General features: G+C 37.7%; 1 protein-coding gene across 1 annotated transcript in view; it reads left to right on the top strand.

Annotated features, from left to right (window-relative positions):
* The first annotated feature begins 3787 nt into the window (after positions 1-3787).
* atp2b2 (ATPase plasma membrane Ca2+ transporting 2) overlaps positions 3788-21323 on the top strand; it is a 115207-nt gene continuing 97671 nt past the window's right edge. Inside the window, exon 1 of the mRNA XM_026167720.1 lies at positions 3788-4069. The gene's annotated coding sequence lies outside the window, so the exon portion shown is untranslated. The remainder of the gene's footprint in view (positions 4070-21323) is intronic.

Raw genomic sequence — 21323 nt, 5'->3', positions numbered from 1 at the left:
ATTTGTCATTAAATTGTGGCCTTTAGGTTGTCCTTGTATTGTAGCTTTTGTCAATAATTTTACAGAACAACCTGCTCTGAAGCACAGCCAAAGCACACAGGTGAACCTGTTACGACATCTTTATTCACCGCCATCTTCCATAAAATTGCATAATATTAATTCAGGTCAGTTTTAGGAGACTTGTATTCCACTAGCATTTAATAATTTTTCATGAAAGCACATTAAGCCCCATGGATGAACCAGTGCTTGCTGAGTGACACAGACTCTCTAAACACCACTAAAGCTGTGCAATGAGATTCCTGCAGGGTGAAAGGCATTTGGAAATCCATCTGTGCTTACAACTCTCCTCTGTGAACATGTTTCTCTTGTATCTTTGCTCTCCCTCTATCCTCCTTCATGTTTTAACCACTTGGTATCAATTACTCATTAATTACTCACTAATAGTAATGTAGCTACAAATACACATACGAAACAAGTTAGGGCGTTGGATTTGAAATAAACAGCGCCCACTTCTAAGCTTGTCACTTGGCCTGGGGTGCTACTTCGGTCTAAAAGGTGGTGACGGGAGGGAAAAGTTATCTGCTAACACAAGCTCCTTATGATTATTATTCCTGAGGGAACAGGCTAAAATCAGAGATATCTGAACTGTTACTATCACTTTGCACTTTTCTTTGTGCTTTCTGAAGAACTAAAAAGAATAACAGAAAAGAAAAGACAATTTCATATCCAATAAAAAGATGAATGATGTGTATCACTGTAAGCAGTTGAGAGGATCTCCTCTGGGCAACATGCTGTTGCTTTAACTCTGCCTCGATTTCACTGATGTTCTGTCCTCATAATCTAATAGACTAAATACCGTCTGGGTGCTTTTTGGCTGCAGAGATCTGAAAAAAAGAGAAAAAAATCAAGACATTGCAATAATTGTGTGAGTTAGTGCGTTTGTGTTTACGCAGCTTCCTGCGCTACCTAGTCTGAGGCTTTTGTCAACAATTACACCCCTCTGAATGGTAATATTTTAGGCTACATTAATTTACTGTACTTTACCAGAGTGTGCTGCAGTCTTTTATGGTACAGTAATTTACCGTGCAATCTTTGAAGTGGCTTGCTCCTGACAAATAGTTCAATAAAACCTTGTTTGTGTTCTGTGGTATGGCTATTAGACCCCTCCTGACATATCATAAACTATTACTGTGATCTGTTTGGACATTAACGGTTACAGATGTTCCCTGAGCTTGCCAGAGAGCCCGGAAGCTGCACTGCATGCAGGGAAGTCTGCTGCCGTACTGTACTTTATCAAACCTATGCAGGACAGTGAGTGTACAACTTTCCTGAGTTGTACTTGAAAACTGTTCTACTTCAGGCATTTTGTCAAATTGAAACTCCCTGTAGTCAGAGGGTAGATGTGGTTGAGTCTCTGTTGAAAGAGTTAAGCTGAATGCCCCTTCTCACTGTGGGAGGAGGTAGTGTGAGTACATGGCAGCGGACTGAAGTAGGCATCTAAGTATAGTTGTGTGTGCGTGTGTGTGTGTGCGTGCGCGTGTGTTCATGCATATGTGTTGTGTATGAAAGTTTTTGGGGGTACTGGCTATTTACAGCTCAGCCTGTGGGAGATGTCCAATTCCAACAGAAAGGGCAGGGGGGCATGGGAAGACCTCCACTCTGCCTCATGTGTCATCCTCTTCTGTTAAGACTTGAAGCAGTCTGTGTGTGTTTGTGTGTATGTAGAGTTGTGTATTTGTGGGTGTGTACACACTGTGTGTTGTGTCAAGGTTGCTGAAAACAGTCTTGCTGCATAAGTATAAGAATATGACACTTTTGAACGCTCATGCATAGTTGTTCAGGGAGATTTGTCTAACAAGACTTGAAATTTCCTTGTGGCTCCCTGTTGTTTACAAGGCCAAATACTTTCTGTTCAGTGAGTCATTTTCAGAGAGCGGGAGAGAGGGATAAAGAAACAGATACAAGAAACTTTGATTCCACATTATTTTTCATTGAAGTGACGAATATTTCAGTGCTTACATAAATGCGCTGGCCTATGAAGAAAACAGTTTGTTTTTCTATGTACAGTGGGGCAAAAAAGTATTTAGTCAGCCACCGATTGTGCAAGTTCCCCCACTTACAATGATGACAGAGGTCAGTAATTTGCACCAGAGGTACACTTCAACTGTGAGAGACAGAATGTGAAAAAAAATCCATGAATTCACATGGTAGGATTTGTATGTCTTTAGTCTTTGACCCCTGTAGAGGAATTATGGACTATCTGTTTTTACAGCACGCCTTCAGTTCTGACTGGTCTGCTCTCATTTGATTCTAGAATACTTTAGTATACAGATGAGCTCGTGGTTGATTCAGTGACTGCAAAGTCTCCATGTCCTGTACCTGTAGAACAAGCCCAAATCAGCACCTCGTCACCACCGTGCTTAACAGCTGTTTTGAGGTGTTTGTGCTGATATGCCGTGGGTTTCTCCAAACATGGTGTCGTGCATTATGGCCAAACATCTCCACTTTGGTCTTGTCAGTCCAAACGACATTGTTCCAGGGGACTTGTGGTTTATTCAGACTTTCCAAAGAGTTTATGTCGAAACTTTCTTTTTCACATGAATGTTCGTGTTGAAATCAGAATGTTCGTTTGGAATATTAACAAATTCTTAATTAATAGCAGTAATGTTTTTTTTTAAAGAAGTTGTGTTGGTCTGAATTGGGGTGTAAGAAGTGGGTCCTCATTTTAACAGACAGACAGAAGTGATTTCCATCGCATTTCTAAATCCACATTTCCAAGAAAATGCAGCTTGGCAGGGATTGTTGATACCCTGCTGTGATAAAGTTGATGCCCAGCTGTTTCTAAAAGTGCAGCCTCCCCGGTTATTTTATAAAATGTGTTTAGTATGCGATATCGACCGTTTAGAAGTGCTGTTATTGAATAAAGGTCAACAGTTTTCTGTCTGTTGACTCCTGCATTTAGACTGTTTTTGTGGTTAATTTTTTTAAGAGTTCAAATCACGCTAAGCACAAATAGTCATTCGACTGTTCATGGTATTTAATTGGGATTTTTCTTAGAAAAACATACAACTGTGAGAATTTTACAATTTTTTTTAAATTATATTACATTTATTAAATTAATCTTGTGTGCGATGTGGAGATTCAATGACTTTCTGTACTATTGCGAGGATACGAAGCCTGACAGGTGTATGCCTAAGAATTGTTTAACTTGACTGACAGATCCCTCATATTATTTACTTCAGTTGTGAGAATTATTGTTTGCTTGCACCATTAACTCTGCCTAAGCTCAACCCCCCAAATTACGACTTCATTAAAAAAAAGATAATAATGCTATTCAGCTTTCAGAAACCTGCAGGAACATGGCATGCATCAGTTTTTCTATGATCTTTCATCTTATTTCAAAATTTCTAAGTGGAATATATTGAGGAAAGGTTAAGAACTGATTATAGCTGTGGTCCTTTGCATTACTTTTTCATTTATGTGAAAGTGTAGCTTTTGTTTTTGTCTTAGCAGTTAACATAATACATCTTTTCGAGAGCAAAAGAAACCACAGAAATTGCCAGCAACCAGATATACACTCAGTTTCAGAAAAGTTAACAAATGTTAACTGATGTCCAAGATAGAAGGTTTTGACTCTGTGTTTGTGCCAGTGTACATACGCTCTTCACAAGAGGTCATGCTAGCTGGTCCTATATACACACGACACCAGCTCTCTCCCCCGCTGCCTCCCTCTCTTTCTCTTTCTCCATCTCTCCCCTCTCTGCCTCCCTCCCTCCCTTCATTTGTTCTAGGGACAGAGTCCTAGTGTGAAGCTTCTTGTTCTTGTCCTTTCCCTGTACTCTGCAGCTTTTCAGCCATCCAGAATGAGTTTCCTTATAGCAAATACACTGTACATGAGACGTGGAAGAGCCTGGTTTGGCCCGCTCTGTGTTCCCGCTACAAGCTCTCTAGGTTATATTTAGCCTTCGACAGGCCACCCTGCTACTACAACTATCATCAGCACCAAAAGGGATATCGGGGGAAGCTGTACCAATTACCGCCAACACATTTTCCTCTCTGCTGTTTCATTGTAAGTAAAAAATCCTTTTAAAATAATGTGTTTGTTGAATTTGAGAGAGCATCAGCATGTCACTGCAGAGAGAGCATGAAGGAATTATTTGGAAGCAGTTGCACTATAAGTGACATGTTGTAACGTACTTCAGCTCTTGTAGTCTTTCAGTGTTATGCCACATAGGCCAGGCTGTCATTGTTGTAGAAATGGTAAACTTGACTGTATGTCCCTGTGTTTAAGTCTGCTTTTGAAAGTGGCTCAATAAGCAGCACATCTGTGGAAAGATTGCAATGTCATAGTGTATTATTTATTTGTTTTAAGAGATCTATTTGTATGTGGATCTGTGGATCTGGGTATAGAGCAATACTATTTGGAGCAGGCTGATGGTCCAGTTTGACCTTGGTAGCTTTAGTTTTTCAGCTTGTCACCATATCACTAAAATATCAAATGAAACCTGAGGTATGAAAAAAGTATCTAATGTGATTTTTAGCTCTTGGTAATATTTCTACCTGTTTTTTGGTTGGTTTTTTTTTTTTTTTTTGGTCACACACCATCTTTGCACTGTTTCTAAGTAAGGAAATGCTACAGTTAGGTACATATTTGTCTGCAGGGAGAACATTTCTCTTACTCATCAGTTATAGCGGGAAGGGAGGGGGTGGGATTTGGGCAACAGTTATGCTTGCATTTGACTGAGGAAACAGGCAGCAAGACATGGAAAGTTTAGTTTCTCATCCCTGAAAATGGAAATTTAGAGAGTAGGCAGATGCAAAAAAGGGAGAGAGGGAGAGATAGAGAGACATGGAGACAGGATGGTGGGAACATCTGGAGAAACAAGACCAGTGAAAAAAACCCTGTGACAACACGAGGGGACTGGAAAGTCTCTGAAGAAAGTCTTGAACATAAAGAGTTGTACAAGTGCATTCACTAAATTATATGATAACATATATGATATACATGATTGTATGAACGGAAATGAACTGAATTAATTAGTAATTAAGTTTTTTTTTTTAGATTTAAATTACTTAAATATTTATTCTTTTACTTTATTTGTAAAATAATCATCAGTTTAAGCTCAGAGAGCTGTAATGGAAATATGAGGCCTCTCACCTACTGTACTCTACTTTGGCCTTTTTAAGAAGATGCCATGGGACTTTATATTCTTTATAGATTTTTATAATCCAGTTTCACATTTTAATCCTTTGCTACACTCCGTGGGGAATCCTATACAGCAACAGTAAATACATTAAACATGAATAAATTATAATTGTTGCTTATGGGTTTTATCTGACACTTTTTAAATTATAGTAAACAGTCAGCATTACCATTACTGATGGGATTTAAGATATTCACTTATATAATTGCTGCATGTTCTACCAGCAGGTAGAAAATGCATGTTGTTTTCTTTCATCCATCCATCCTTTCGTGACCAGCATAAAGAGTTATAGTTCATGATAAACACCGAACATGTGTGAGGGATGGGGTAGACTGTAGGTTGTGAGAAGCTTTCATAACACCAGTTAGCTGCAGTGAAGATGCTGTGTGCTTCTGTCTCGATGTGTCTAGAATTATTCTCCGCAAGTCTTTTCCCATACTGCAGGTAAAGAAGCAGCATAATGGAGCACTCCCAGCTGGAGAATCACACTTCCGGCATTTTTGATCTAAGTCTTCCTTCCTTTAAGAAAGTAGCTGTAACTGAGGTGGTAGTTAAGGTCATCTACAAATTGGAAGGTTAGTGGTTCGATCCCTGGCTGCTCCAGTGTGCGTGCCCAATGTCCTTGGGCAAGATACTGAACTGCAGGTTGCTCTCTGATGCATCCATTAAAGTGTCAATGTTATATAGGAAAGACCTAAGCACAGAAAAAAGTTGTTGCTTGAATGAGTGAACGGGGCATACATATAAAGTGCTTTGAGAGCTCAGGTACATTAAAAATGCATTATGCAAGAACCTGTTCATTTACAGCTTAAAGGAAGGATGGTGGTGGGTGGGGTGTACATATGCTACAGTATGAGCATAGATGTACAGTAATTATTAGTCGGCCGAGAACTTCACATTTTTTTCCACCACCAGTTGTTGTTCTCAAACTGGACGTGACAGTTGGGGACAGATGTGTTGGTAAAACCGAGCGTTACCGCACAGCCATACGGTAACAAGTTGTCAAATACAAGGTAGGCCTGCGTAGTCTAACAACTGCTTTATCTTCCTCTTTGACTCTAACGTTGACCATATGTTATATAAACAACATATGATATTCAGAATGACTTAATGTTTTGTGACTGAGACTGTAAACTAAGTGTCTCATGTTCAAGACAAACATTTGGCCTCAATTTTAAGACCTGGAACCTACATCAGTCTTTTATATATCATTTATACATATACATATAATGTGCCGAGGTACACTTTTACAGAACATAGTTAGAAGCTGGAAGAATTTTTTAACCAGCAAACATGTAACGTGTAGTATGTAATCACCTATAATGCAAAGAGAAATTTGTTAGAATCATGTAGACTTGCTACTACTTTAATAAAAAACAATTTTTTCATAATTAAAAAAATGTTATGTTATGTTACCATGGATGGATGGATATTGAACTGCTTTTTAATATATATACATCAAAGCACAGTTGATGTGTGACTTCTTTCTCCCTGTACGGCTGCACAGTGTATAGGAAATAATGGAAAAACACAGCTTGCCATATTCTTACACAAGTTTTAAGGAGTCAACGGAAAAATCCTGTTTGGTCAGTGGAAATAGCCCCTGAGAGGAAATAACTTGACCATGCTAATGCTGGGTTCAGAGACGAGTGTACCACGACCATTAAAGTGCCAGGAGAGAGATACAATCAATGAACCCACGCACTCAGTGCACTGTAGAGTAGCACAGGACTGAGCGAGGAGCTACCTGAATGCCTGCGCTCACACAGAGTTGCTGCTACACAGAAAGTATAAGGACTCTGCCGGCCGTCTTTGTTTCTGATGGGGCTGCAGGATTAGTTTGATTCACTGACCGGGCTTTCAAAAATAGCCAGCTGCTTCTTGTGATGATTGCAGCTATGAGAAAAAATAGCATATAAGTAAAAAGAACAGGAGAAATGTATGAAGACCTGGTGATGAAAAGAATATGATGTTAGGGAGGAGCAGAAGAGGTAGAAAACAAAGCCTTGGGAATATTATTAAGCACAACACTGGAATTTTCCAAACAAATTGTGCTGCAAAGTTTACCTTTACTTTTAGTGCAAAGTATATATTTGATCTTCTTTATCATTTTTAGGAAATATGTTGGCATATGAAAATGGCTAATAAGTAATGACTTTAATCTTATTCTTATGTGTGTACATTTACATACCAGCACAGGTTGAAGCCACAGCACAAGTCAGCACGTTGCTCAGTAAAAACATGTATTGATATTAAACAGGAAGAATTGGCTATATTTACATGAGTGTACTAAAATATGGCTGTTTGTTCATTATATCCAACGTAATGATAATGTAAATACCAATATTTACATTATCATTATCTGATGATGATTCTCTGCTATAATTTGTTTTATAATTCAGATGACAACAGTTGGACATAAAAATAGTTTTTAAAATTTCTATTGAAGAAATGATAAAATGATTAATTTGTCTTTAACTTTAATTACAAGCTTAATATTTTTTGTCTTGGTAGAGTTACAAAACAGGTTGTTGTTATTGTTTAAGAAGTATTCGAGTATATTTTTCTATTTGTCTATGCTGCTCTTTAGATACTTTGTCATTTTTGAACTGCTTGTTTTATACAAATAAAACAATAGACTAAACTAAAATACTTATTAACTGCACTAACCCATTCAAGCTTTCATCATGGAGGTTACTGACTCTTCATATGAGTACCAAGTCTTAAGCGTACTGTTTCAGCTGTTAAAACGAATGGTTTTGCGCATTTTAGCCCATTTAAAACAAATATTTAAGCAGTAATATGTACTTACGAAGCACACAGTGACAAAATCCAAATGGTTTGGTTTTAAAAGCAACACAGAGTTGTTATGAAAGGGAAAATTAGCTATAGAGACCAGAATAATATTTATACCAATGTTCCAGTCTATAAACTTCATTTTATGTTGCCTGTCATGAAACTTAGCATTTAACATGCCAACTGAGGCCTCTAAAATTTGAGCCCTTGGGTTTTTTTGCAGTGCTTCTGGGCCTTGCACACTCTGACCTTAGGGTGAAGTTGCCTTGATATTTACTCCTGGGAAGATAGTGACATTGTGTTAACACACACCTGAATTCTGAATTCACGACTCCACTTCTTTGTGCAAGAGAAAAAATATCGCTCCAGTTTCCCCTACATGCATGTTGAATTAAACTTCTTGTAAATATTAAAACTGCTCTGCTTGACTAAACTACCTGTCAGTTTTTGTGGTAATGATTTAGTGTAAGGAGATGTAAATAGAGAATACAGACACTTAGTACTAAATTGTCAGTTAAATATGCGAGTTTCCTCTGAAATCCATATAATAACCTTTTCTAGTCTTACCAGGCTTTTTCAGTTTTATCTCTTTATAGACTTATTTAGCTAAGGTCAGAGAGACGTGCTATCAGCCTGCTGTAATGCTAAGTGTGATGCTTACATGGAACAGTGGAGGCTTGTTAGCCTAGTTTAATGTCCACATACACAATTTATTTCCAGTGTGAGAGCATATTATAGTTAGAATGTTGTAACCTACTGTAATCTGTAATACAATAGGCTACAGTATGATATAAGTGAATATAATTAATTCTTGTGGGCTTTTTTAATTACTTTTTTATGATAGTTATTTGCACTATTTTACATGTCTGCGATGAAGAATGGTAACAGTATGCTAATAATATTACATTAGTTAACTTAATGCTTCTAGATTCTGTATTAAAAAGTAAACAATCAAAGCAAAGAAAACCTTAATGCTCTGACCTGACTGCTGGGCTTATAATAGGAAGAACCACTGAAGGTGCAAACCACTTACTCCACAGTTTTAATGTGTGGTGACAGTAGAAAAGGCATTCCATTGCACTGAATTTAGGGATTGCAAGTGATACATAAAATGCTTTGTGCACTTGTACAGAAGAAATTGGCCTCTCAGAAACTCCAGGTCGGAAATTCCCAAATGCCCCCTGCAATTAACCAGGACCTAACATCATTTAAATATCGAGTTTGACTAAATTGGGCCAAGTGTCTTGGGAAAATTCTCATTCACCAAAATAAATTCTAAGATGACAGTAAAACAAGTCAGTAATGTGGAATTTATTCGTTTACATGCTTCAGGGTACATTTGCTTTGTTAATTTTCCTTTCTTATTAATTCAGCTATGACTACAAAATAGTATGGTTCATTGATATGCCCAAGACTAAACATGCTTCAGCAAAGCAACACACATTCACTGCAGGTTTAACATAATCATGATTTCGTGCAGTCGCTTGTGCCTCGGCCTTGTCCAACACAAGGACATGAGTTTTCCTCCTATGATGGACAGTTTGCTTCTGTCTTTAAATTCCTATAACACCACAGCAGAGACTCAGCTTTTGAAGAACATTTCCTTTTACCTTTGTGTTGTTGTGCTGTTATTGATATTTAGAAATAGTGTGCAATATTGTAAGAAAGAGCTGTATTATAGCCTACTTTCTTCTTGTACATTGTGAAAAATGTAGTGGAAGGGCATGCATTTCTTTTTGTGATTGATGACTGACATTTAATATGCGTTAAGTTTCCTTGATTTGGTGTCTGGTATTGCTCTTGACAATGAGAAATATTTTATTCATCCCATATTTGGGAAGTAATTTTGTTAGAATATCTATCAGATGATTCCTTTCCAGACATATATATAGTATTATAGAGGGTGATGACATGTGGTATGAAAGATTTCCTATATTTGTCTTTGTAGCAGTGGAGCTGAATCAGTCAGTCAGAGAAAATGTGCTCTGCTGCCTGTCCAGTAAATGGTGCAGAGTGTGGTCAGGATTATGATGGATAATAGTTTCTTCAGTGACTTCCTCTATACCAGAACTCTCAAAGTGTCCAGGTGACAGCGAATCAAAAACACAGCCATCCTAAACAGTCAATTCAGTCTGTTGGCGCCACCAGCCGTGATGCTGCTCCCCCAGCAGAACACAGCAATGCCCACTGCACTCACCACAACTGAGTGGGAGAAAATCTCCATCATTTTGCTGCACATATCGAAAGATCTCAGCTCAAATAGAGCATGTGCATCCAATTCTTTGGTATACAGCATTGGTCTTCAGGTTCAGCCTATTGTGCATCTGGATGCTATATCAACATCCTGTTCTAGGACAGATACATGTTGTGTAGCTGCCCTCTTCTATATGATGTCAATAACCACCTTTCTGGTCTTAGTTATATCACATCCAGAAACAGATTATTTTGCTCAGGCCAATCTAAAACAAATCATCTCCTAGTATCCTGTACTCCTCCAGTCCATCACGAATATATGTGACTTGTGCAGAATTATTGGAGTATTTCTGTGGGTCACATGATCTAAAGTTGCGCTGAACGATTGAGTTGTACAAGGTGAACAGGAATGGAGACAGCACAATCTTACAGCAAAGTACAGAAGACAACATACAGAATTTAACTCGCCTCACATGTCACTCTGCAACACGTTATAAATTTAAAGTGAAAGATGGTGAGAAGAGTTAAATGTTTCTGATCATAGTAACACAACAGGGGAGAGTTTGAAGTAGGTTTGATCTCAATCTGGATGACACAGCAGAGTAATGTACGCTGAAAGATATAGGAGTGACCCATGCTGATGAAGAAACAAGGTGCGACAAACAGATGCTGTTTCTGCTGGTGAAATGCTGTTGGTGGTTTCCATCAAAGAGGTGTGATCCAACCCATACAGGAGATGAGCATTTGCCATTTGTTTAAATCCCAGCAAGAGTCCCACATGTCTATGATTAGAATCACAATAAAAGAGTTAGTGTAATACTAGCATGTTTCCAGGAGTGTGAACCATCATGCATCACATGTGTTTTAATTACCTCAATAACACCCATTTCCACCAGGTATAGAAAGAGTGAGCCAATCACAGCTTTTTAGGCAGGGTTACATTCATGAACAACATAGCTGACTACAGATCAATACTGTATTCCAGAAAACAACTTCTTTAGAAATGGTGATAAGAAAGAGGAAGATTGGGAGTCTTGTACTGGTTGTTCCATGCAGCACATCCTGTGTATTCTATAAATTTCCTTGAACATTAGATCCTGTATTGACTGAACTGATGCAAGACTGCCAAATCTTTTGCTGCAGTCATAGCTTAAAAAAAGAATGACACCTCTTCCACCTTTAAAATGAAAATTCTCACTGTGCAGCAAAAAGTAAGCAAGGAATAGCCTCTGCAGCTTTCACTGGAGATGTAAGAAATGATTTAATGATGAAACACATAAAAAATTACATTTTTTAGTATTCAACTACTTTTATTAACTTGCATAACTTTTCAGATTGGTGTCATGGTCACTGGTGTGGTAGGTCAGTAACGAGCAAGACTTTGGTTCTTGCTGTCAACTAAGCAAAGATTGCTCTGTGTTGTTGTTTCAAACCGAACCAGTGGTTGTTGATAGACACGAATCCTGTAGGCTCTCTAATGCGGTGGTACAGCATCAACTTGATATTAGTTGATGCAGCTGGTATCAGTGGATGGTTTTAACCAACTGTATGTGCTGGTATTGATGTTAAGATATCCAATGCTCGCTATATACATACAAACAAAACAGTGTATATTTGTATAATGCTAAACTAGTCCCTAGGAGACTAAATACAGCTCCTTTTGAAGCAGCTTTTGGCAACGCTAAAAACAACAGACAAACTTTGCTGATGTTTGTCGTGGCTCTTTTCTAATTTCAGAGCACAGCTGGATACATTGTAATGATTTTTGTTACAGAGAACACACTGAACATACAGAGGGCGAGCCACATGGCGACTGTTTCATCAAAGAGATGAAACAGCTGATGACACTGGGTTTCTTTCTTGGGAAAATTTTGTATTCCCTCATGGGAAGCTTTTTCCTTAATGGGTTTTTATAGATTTATTTTGTGTATTTATTTCCTGGTTAATTGGCAAATGCAAGATTTCTTTAGCCATGTTCTGCTTCATTTTTTTTCCTTTTATGTTTTTTTCTCAGTTCCATGTTTTGAACGCTGATGTGCATCTTTGCAGGTACAGCAACAGTTAAACTCCTACATCAAAGATGTCTTCATGTCCCAATCAATCCAAGCTGGATTGATGCTGGATTGCTAACAGGGTTGCAGGGACATAGCATGTAGTTTGGAAATATGCTACACTACATACATTTTTAGTTTTTTTTTAAGCACACTTTTCAGCATTCGTTTCTGATGGCTTTTAATAAATAATGGAATTCAAATGCAAAACATGTAAATGTAACAAGTTAAAGGCAAGAGACTTTGTAAACAGTTTTAGTGAGACTAGATAATAAATAAGTCTGTAACTCAGCAATTGTTGAAAATCAAAGTTGCTTTGGTTATATGCAGTAGTGCTGACTTTGAAATTCACTCCCATTAGCATTATTATAGAATCATCATGGACATCAGTATGAATTTATTCAAGCATCATCTTGCTGTATCATCAGCATCATCAAAGTTCAAATCTCAACATTTTCCTCTCCCCTTTCCTCTCTCTCACCCTCCTTTTCTAACACTAATCTCATCGTCTTTCTTTTTCTCCTCCCCTCCTACTTCCTCTATTCCTTCTCACTTCCCTCTTCCTTTAATCAGCCCATGTCTTCTCTCGTCCTCTATCACCTCCTTTTCCTTCTTCCTCCTTCTCTTCCTCCTTTTCTCCTCAGTTTGCTGCAGTGCATCACTGGCAGGCACATTAACATCTCATCTCCATTACCCAGCAATGCCCTGCCCTCTCTCACTGCTTTTAACCACCCTCTTCTCTCCTTCTTTTCTCTTTCTGTCGGCGCTGTTCCCGTTTTCCTCTAAATTTAACACTCTCATGCTATCCCTGTTTTCTTTTAAAGTGTCCATTATCATCCCTACTGTCTTTTTTCTCTATAAATGTGATCATCCTCATTAAGGGGGTGCTCTCCTCTCCTCTCCTGTGACGAGCTGTGCTGTAGTGTTTCAAGGGAGTGGATGCCCTTGGTGTGACCATGAGAGAGATGGGCTAAAGCTCTGCAGTAGCAAGCCAGTGAGTGAGCAAGTTGGTTTCACTGTGTATTTGTGTGTATGTGTGAGTGTGTATATTCAGCTAGTAAGATGTGAGGAGTGAAAAAAGCATAGCTTGTGTGTGTGTGCATGTGTGCGCATCCTCAAAAGCACCGGTCTGTGGTACTGGTTTAACATAACTCAACCAGAAAACCATAGTTAACATTCACACCAAGCTGTCTTTCCCTGGAAGCCCACCATCCCCAAACTAGCGTTGCCTCACTGCTCATCACACGATTCCTGGTCAGGTAATCCAACTTTCTTCTCAGGAAATGAAAAGCTATTTTTTTCCTGCATTTGTTGACACTGGCTTGTGTTTCTCACAAACACTGCTTCCATCCTTGTTCACTAGACAGGATTTAAGATTGGTTCTACTTATAGTGTAACACAATAAAATAAAAAAAATATACTGTAGAGGGGAAAGGAATATTGCAAGGACTTTTTCTAAACTGGCAAATGGCACTGAAAGAACATTGTTTTGTATTAAGACAGTATATCAAAGCTGTGCAGTTGTAGTCTTAAGTCAGGAGTAAGCATTCAAGTCTCATCCCGAGGACATCCAGTAGACTAGAAATGGCTAATGACGTAGTGATTTGCCATTACTTTAAAAGGATTGGGGCTTCTGTCTGATTAGTTCCTTGAAGGTGTCACTCAGGATTAGATTCTCTATTTCTTGTTATATTTGTTTTCTCTGCCTTTTTCATCCTGTTTTTAACCCCTTTGTTTCCAACTCTGCTTCATATGCCATAATTATTACATATGTAGATAGAGGCCACAAACCCTGGTCCTTGCACCTAAACAGACAAGTACCAATAGTGCAATTTTACAGAGCTACACAATGACAATGAAATTTGCACAGAACCAGTTGAAAAATGTTACTGAATTGAACTCAGTTTTCTGTTCTAGCTTAGCCTTAACTTAAACTTTCTCCTGGTCTGCATTATTTGAAATTGGGTGTTTGATTGAGCATAATTGGACACATTAAGGGAAATATTTGCAAAAGCAAGTAGGTTATTCATGTTGCATCTGCTAACCCAGGCACTGGAATTAGCCTGTCGGTGCAACTTCAGCCAAAGTTTAAATGTTGGAGCATTTTCTCGAGAAATATGACCAGAAATCAGGTTGGATCTCTAAAAGTTGGATTTCATGATCATGAAAGCACATATCACTGGAAGTAAATTCCAGCATGTGTTCCTTCTTCACCAAGAAGCAGACTGTGACGCACAGATTTTACAACAGGATGTTTGAATTTATAGGCTCCAGCCCCATCCGTATCCCTGAACTGGTTTAAGAAAATTGATGGATAGAAAGTTTGACGTTATCACTGGAAAGCAGGAGTGTTTCTAGGATCAAATCTTTACAACGGCTTAGCCCCCAACAGTGTCTTGCAATTAATATTAATAGAATATTCTGCTTGCAATATTCAATCCTTTTCAGCTTTGCAAATTGCAATTCAACAGGGTACATATTACAATCTTACCTTCAAAATCAGTCTAATTAGTTGGATGACCTAGTATCTAAGAATGCTTCAGAACGAATAATCACATTATTTAATAAAATACTATAGTTTTTCAGTGGCCACTTGAATTATCAAACCGGAGGCAAAGGCTCAATCATGTTAAACAAAATTTTCCAAACAAGTTAAAAAACAATTTGTTGCAAAGCAAGTAAGAGGAGAAATATGCTATGTAACCGGTTTATACACCAGTAAAATAAAACACTACCTTTATTGTGCAGAATTAACACAAGATATCAGGTACCAAACTGCAAGAGTCGAGAAAAGATTTGTATTCTACCACCTTAATGTAGTGGCAGCCATCCTGTTCAAGCCATGTTTGGACCGATATAAATCCTTTGGCCAATTACAGATTACATCCTTCTGACTTTTTCTCTGGAGACCTGCTCAAGCCCACTTTGACCAGAATAGGAATAGGACACTAATTAAGTACATCAGCTCCTTGGCTGGCAACTAGCAATCTGACACCAGACTTTTTGCTCAGAAAGCTAAAGTTAGCTAATAATCCTTAGCGAGCTAGCTTAAGTTAGCTAACATTTTGATGCTTTAGAGAACAAATATACATAACCAATACTTTGTACATCACAGCAGTGACCCTGTGTTATCAGAAAAGTGTGTTTTTTAATCTGCACCACAGATGTAATTACCTCTGATGAGTCTAAACTCATCAATCCTGTAAAGCCATTTTTCACTTTTGGAGAATAAAATGTTTCTTCTTCTTTTCTCTTTCTCCTCATCCCAAAACTGTTATAGTATTAAGTGCCTTGATTAGGTTTTTGTGATTTGGCACTATATAACTAAATATGAATTTAATTTAATTAATTTAATTATTCTTTGTAAAAACATGGTTAATATAGTCTTTTGAAAAGTACTGAAGAATAATTACTCCAGAATTTTTAAAAAGTAGTTATTTGCATTCTTTTTTATTTTAAACGTTTTGCATCCAATTAAAATTAAAATAAGCTCATATTCTAGGGATTTTCTTTAGCTCTTTAGCTCCCCTTTATGCATTGTAAAATATATAAGTAAAAATGTATTAGTTGCTATCATGTCCTTTAGGGTAAATTATGTAAATACTATCCTGTTTATTTTATTACATTTTTACTGTCTTTTCTGGAAGCTTTTGGAATTAGTAAATAGAACAGTAAATAATAATAGAAATTACTAGACAAATAAGTATTTTTTTTTCTGTTATTATTCATAGTACATGTGTAACGTTGCAAAGTCAGATTTGACAGGCAGGAATGCAAACAGACAGACAGAGGGGGACAAAATAGGAGATCAGGACAGTATTTGTCAGTACTTTTTAATGTTAGATCGCTTATCAGGAGAGAGTGTGGTGCAAAGCTGTAAAAGTCTTTCATTGTTTTAAAACAATATAGTTGAAAGATGTCTTTTTCATACTATTAGTATTTTAACAACCACAGGATTTAGGCTAAGAGCTGCTGTGTGTGTGGTGTGAGGGGGGTTGTACTCTGTGTAGCCTGTGTGAGCTAGCATTATTCTCAGTGCCAGGCAGATCAGTTGCATAGCAACAAGAACTTTTGAGGGCAGGAAATGTTTCACCAGTGGAATGTGTCAAGCACAAGAACAGTAAAAATGGAAAGAGAGAGATACATACTGTACATGTCCCAAAATTCCCATATACAGCTGGGGAAAATTACATAACATAAAAGACATTTAAATGAAGACCTGAAGAAATCATAACTGCTGGTGATGTCTGGCATTAAACTATCATGCAAAAGACAATCTTGGTAACTATAACTAACGATATTATAGCATCATATGACAGCCAAAATTTCCATTACATCCAGCATAAATGTCATAAGAATATAGACTTTCCTTTTTATGCTCCAATAAAATTGTAGCTATCAGGCGAACTGTACTGTACTCTGTGTTACCTAAACAGGCACATAACAGTCAACAGCTGAGGTATTTAAAGGCTGACTCCAACAATGTTAATTAAAACAGTTGCAATAACTGATAGAAACGTTAGATAGATTTTGTGTGAACTCGTCTTTCAGTCTAATGAAGCATTGTGCTGCATGCTTTGTTCGTACAAGTGCTTGGGGTAAGACAAGCTTCGTTTTATTGAAAACAAAAACCATTTAAAAAGAAATACCAACACGTCATCATAACAAAAGGACAGACTCAGTCAACTTCCAGAGACTAACAAAAATACATCTATGTGTTTTTCCACATTTGCAACACAGAACTTGTAAAGAAGCATAAAGAGTGAGTCTGCATTGCGGGTTGATTGACCTGAGTTTGCGTTCTTATTTTAGCTAGCTTACCAGGGTTTACGACAATGTGTTACAAGCCTAGCTGCAAATGGCTGTAAGCATCTAGATTTAATTATCTATTTGTTCAGGGTTTTTTTCCAATTAGTTAATGTAACGTATTAGCCTATTATTCCCATTATTGTTCCCCATTATTGTAAAAACTGTTAGAAAAAGTATCAAGAAGTCAGACGAGACTCCTTGTTTGGTTTGTTGACTTCTTCATACCTTTTTCTGTTTTTACACTTCCAGTATTTCCCTTCATATTGAAAGTAGGACATAAACTTCTCTGTGTTTCTCCAACCATGTGTACAGACCTGCATTTAGGCTGTCCTGCTGTTCTATCTGTGCCACCACACAGTCAATTATTACAGAAGTGAATAAATCAAGCAACTTTCCTCATGGAAAACCTTTTCTTTTCTTTTCTTTTCTTTTCTTTTCTTTTCTGTATTTTAGTTGTTTGTAGTCCCTTTTTGGTTAGACAGGGACAACAAAAATACCGGTTGGATTTAGGAAAGGTTAATCATCCATCCATCCATCTTTTTTAAACTCCACTGGGCAGACTTAAACCTATTCTAGGCGTCATAGGATGGGACGCGTGGTACATAATAGACAAGCTGCCACTCTGTGGCAGGGTTAAAATGAGAGCTTTCAGAATGTGCAAGAGTTAACTTACAGAAATCACATTCAGAAATCATTCATCAGTTTTCTGGTGAGGTCTGGGGTTGATTACAGCATGAAGTCAGGCAACTAATTAGTTGATCTACTGCTGAATTTTTATGAATTTGACATGCAAATCATGTGTCATTTGTTTTGTTTGGGTTTTTTTTTTGTTGATATTCTATCTCTTTCCACTGAAATAAAACTACCATAAAAGTAGACACTATTCATTTGAGCAAACTTACAAGGGACCAAAAAGTTATTTTCCCCACTTTGTTTCTGTGCTCTATGCTCATAGTCTGCAGTGAAATTTGACATCACCATAAAAAGAAAGCTTATTGGAAATAATTCAGTAATGGATATAGTGTGTCTGATGTTATGCTTTAAAAAAGAAGTAAATGTAAGCATAATTACGCACTAATCGGCTGCATTAAAGTGATATTCTATAGGCTACTTTAAAGCTGCAAAAGTGGCTGGAGTAAGAAGCGCTATTAATGACCCTATAGAGTGCTTACCTTGCAGGGTGTGTGTGTGTGTGTGTGTGTGTGTGTGTGTGTGTGTGTGTGTGTGTGTGTGTGTGTGTGTTGAATAGTGCCAGAGGTCAGTGCAGAATCAAGTTAAACAACCGTGCTTCTTGCTGCAGATTATCCTCCCATCCTCCTTTCACCTTTATTTTTGCCACTTATTTTCACCTCTCTGTTGTTCATTAGTGTGACTGACCAGCTGTAACTGGAAATGATACACTAAATGACATTGTAGAGCTTCTCACACCCTTGTTGTCTTGTTTATTCTGTTACAAGTAATTATTTCTGTGAAGGGACTGTAGATTGTTGCCTTTCCAGTAAAGAATGTATCCCTGGCTGTCTTGTATATCTAGCTTCTTTCCTCTTCTGTTTCTTCTGTAGGGATATTCCAGACACATTTCTCAGTTAACTTTGGACATTTTTGGTGAGAAAAAAAAGAGCTGACTGATTGTTTTTCCATCATTGAGGTTTCTTTATGTACCTTACAAACATAAAACTAGTTCAGCTAAAGAAAGAACAAGTAGACTTGCATTTGAACTCCACCTTTACAGGTAATAGTCCCAACCTTAACTTGTTGTCCCACCTAACTTACCTCCTATGGAACTTTTTTATGCCTTATGCTGCTTAACGGATCTGATACGCAGAATTTGCTAAAATGCCCTGACACAGGTTAGCTTTAAGCCTTAGGAAGAGAACCTAGAGAAGGTGTGTATTTCTAATTCCCTCTTACAAAAACTTTACATTCTTCTGAAAAATGATTTTACTCTTTTTGTTTGTTTGTTTTATTTTTGTCTATTGTTGCCAAAAGTTTGTTTCCTAGCCTTGAGGTAGGTTTTTAAGGTACAGAGAGGTGGCCAACATTTTCACTTTTACTGCCCCTTACATATTATTATTATTATTATTATTATTATTATTATTATTATTATTATTATTATTATTATTATTATTATGCAAAATAATTATTGCCTAGGGTAATACAAAAGTAATTATATTAATAAAATAAAAGTAAATAAGTGAATAAAATATTGTAAATTAAAGTAAGTAAATTATGTATTTTATTATATATTTTAAAATTCTGCTTCAGTATTGGAATAAATGTACTGGGCTATTGTTCAATAGTGGACTAAATCAGTGGTGAGAGTAGCATTGTCAGGTTGACAGTACTCACAGTACCTGCAAAGCTTTTCGCTGCATATTCAGTAACAAGTGCCGAAAACCATTATTTTTCACTTGACCTGGGTTCACTGTCTCCACTATAGTGCCTCTTCTCTGCTGTCTGTCCACTGTACATATCAGACAGAGAGGAGAGGTTGTGGCTTCACCAGAAATTTGACTTTGTCAACCTTTTTATTAAAAAACTGGAAGAAAGACCAGCTCTTTAGGGAATCCTGACTTTGCTTTAGCAACTTAATATCACAGGCAATTGTGATCTGTGTGTGTGGCTCCATGAGGTATTAGTTAACCCAGCTCTCTTGCAGATAAAAGATCATGAGTGTAATAGTTTTTTTTACTCACGACAGTCCATCAGACCGTGATCAGCATGCTTATTTGCACTCAGTGTCTGATATTTAGTTTTTTATGTCAACTTTTAGCAACTTAAAAATTGTTCTGACCTAATACGCATTGTCTAGTGTTGTTGAGAAGACTGTTTAACTCAGAGTGAACATTTTCTATCTGCTTTTTAGTCAGTGATATATTGGCGTGCCTAAAACCTTTTAAACTTTCAGTAGTGCATCAGTTTTTATTTGCTTTTGAAAAGTGACAGAGTATTTGGACTCAGAAATAACTTGTGTGTTTGACGTAACAAGAAGATTGGAATTGCCTGGAAATGCTTACAGACATGCTAAACCGATTAATCATGTAGCACAGCTTGAGTCTTACACCTCACCAAAACAAAACCTTTATTTCTCTCAGAGGTGAAGGAACAAGAGCTACATGGACTCTGGAGAGATTGAACAGGTAGTCCAACTTCTCCAGGATTACCCGTGAATATGTGCCATAGAAGGTCCGAATCCTTGGACCCATTGTCAGACTCTACACTCATGCGGTGGGTCCAGGGTTCCTCCTGGTCCACAATAACGCCTGGCCTCATGTGGTGAGACTATGCAGGCAGTTCCTGGAGGATGAAGGAATTGATAACAGTGATTGATCCCTACGCTCGCCTGACTTAAATCCAGCAGAACACCTCTGGGGCAATATGTTTCAGTCCACCTGACACCGTCAAGTTTCACCTCACACTATCCAGGAGCTCAGTGATGCCCTGTTTCAAATCTGATAGGCGATCTACCAGGACACCAGCATTTTAGTTTGAATCTAATATCATTTTACATTAACGTTGGTACAGTATGTAGACATTCCAGCCTACTGGTTTCGCTGGGTTTTTAAAGGTAGAGTGGTGCCAAGAAATAGTTTATCATTCTCTTCTATTTGGATTATTGGTGCCAAAACAAAAAAAAAAAGAAAAGCTGTTAATCCCCCTCCCCATGGCTCTGATGTCGAATTGTTAGTCTTCCTCAGAGCTCTCAGTGGGCCAATTGTTTTCCTGGAAACCACTGCTTCATGCTGTGAATCAGTCAAATCAGTTGAGTGGTGGGATTTGCAGTTCTGGACTCAGAGAAGAAATACTCAAAGAATGTTTTCTGTTGGAACATTTGTTTTTAACTTTTACATTTAATCCACATTTCAATGCACCCTTGCTCATTTACTTTAGGCTGATAGATAACGAAAGGCCAAGCTCTGACTGTAGACAAATAGGCAATAGACTAGAAAGCATCTGAGTGTCAGCAGGCATTGGATAGGTCGCACTCTTCTCCATGCAGTCAGGTAATCTCTCTCAGGCTTCTTTCTCATTCAAGGCAAGTGCTGCCTCTCTGTCACTCTTCTAATCGGAACGTCTTCTTCTTTGTATTTCGTGTTCGTCCTCCCTGTTCCTGTCTATCATTGTAACTACTTGGTTTAAATTAACTGGCTGTTTTAAATGAAACAAACAAAGAAAAAAACAAAACCGTTGCCCTTTAAAAGTTCCCATCATTTTAAAGCAGCTGATGGAGTGCATTAGTGGCTAATCATGGATAATGAGGCCACTGATG

The sequence above is a fragment of the Astatotilapia calliptera genome, chromosome 5 (genome assembly GCF_900246225.1).
Source record: "Astatotilapia calliptera chromosome 5, fAstCal1.2, whole genome shotgun sequence".
Taxonomy (NCBI): Eukaryota; Metazoa; Chordata; class Actinopteri; order Cichliformes; family Cichlidae; genus Astatotilapia; species Astatotilapia calliptera.
The sequence above is the reverse complement of the archived record's forward strand: the minus strand, read 5'-3'. Positions and strand labels throughout refer to the sequence as shown.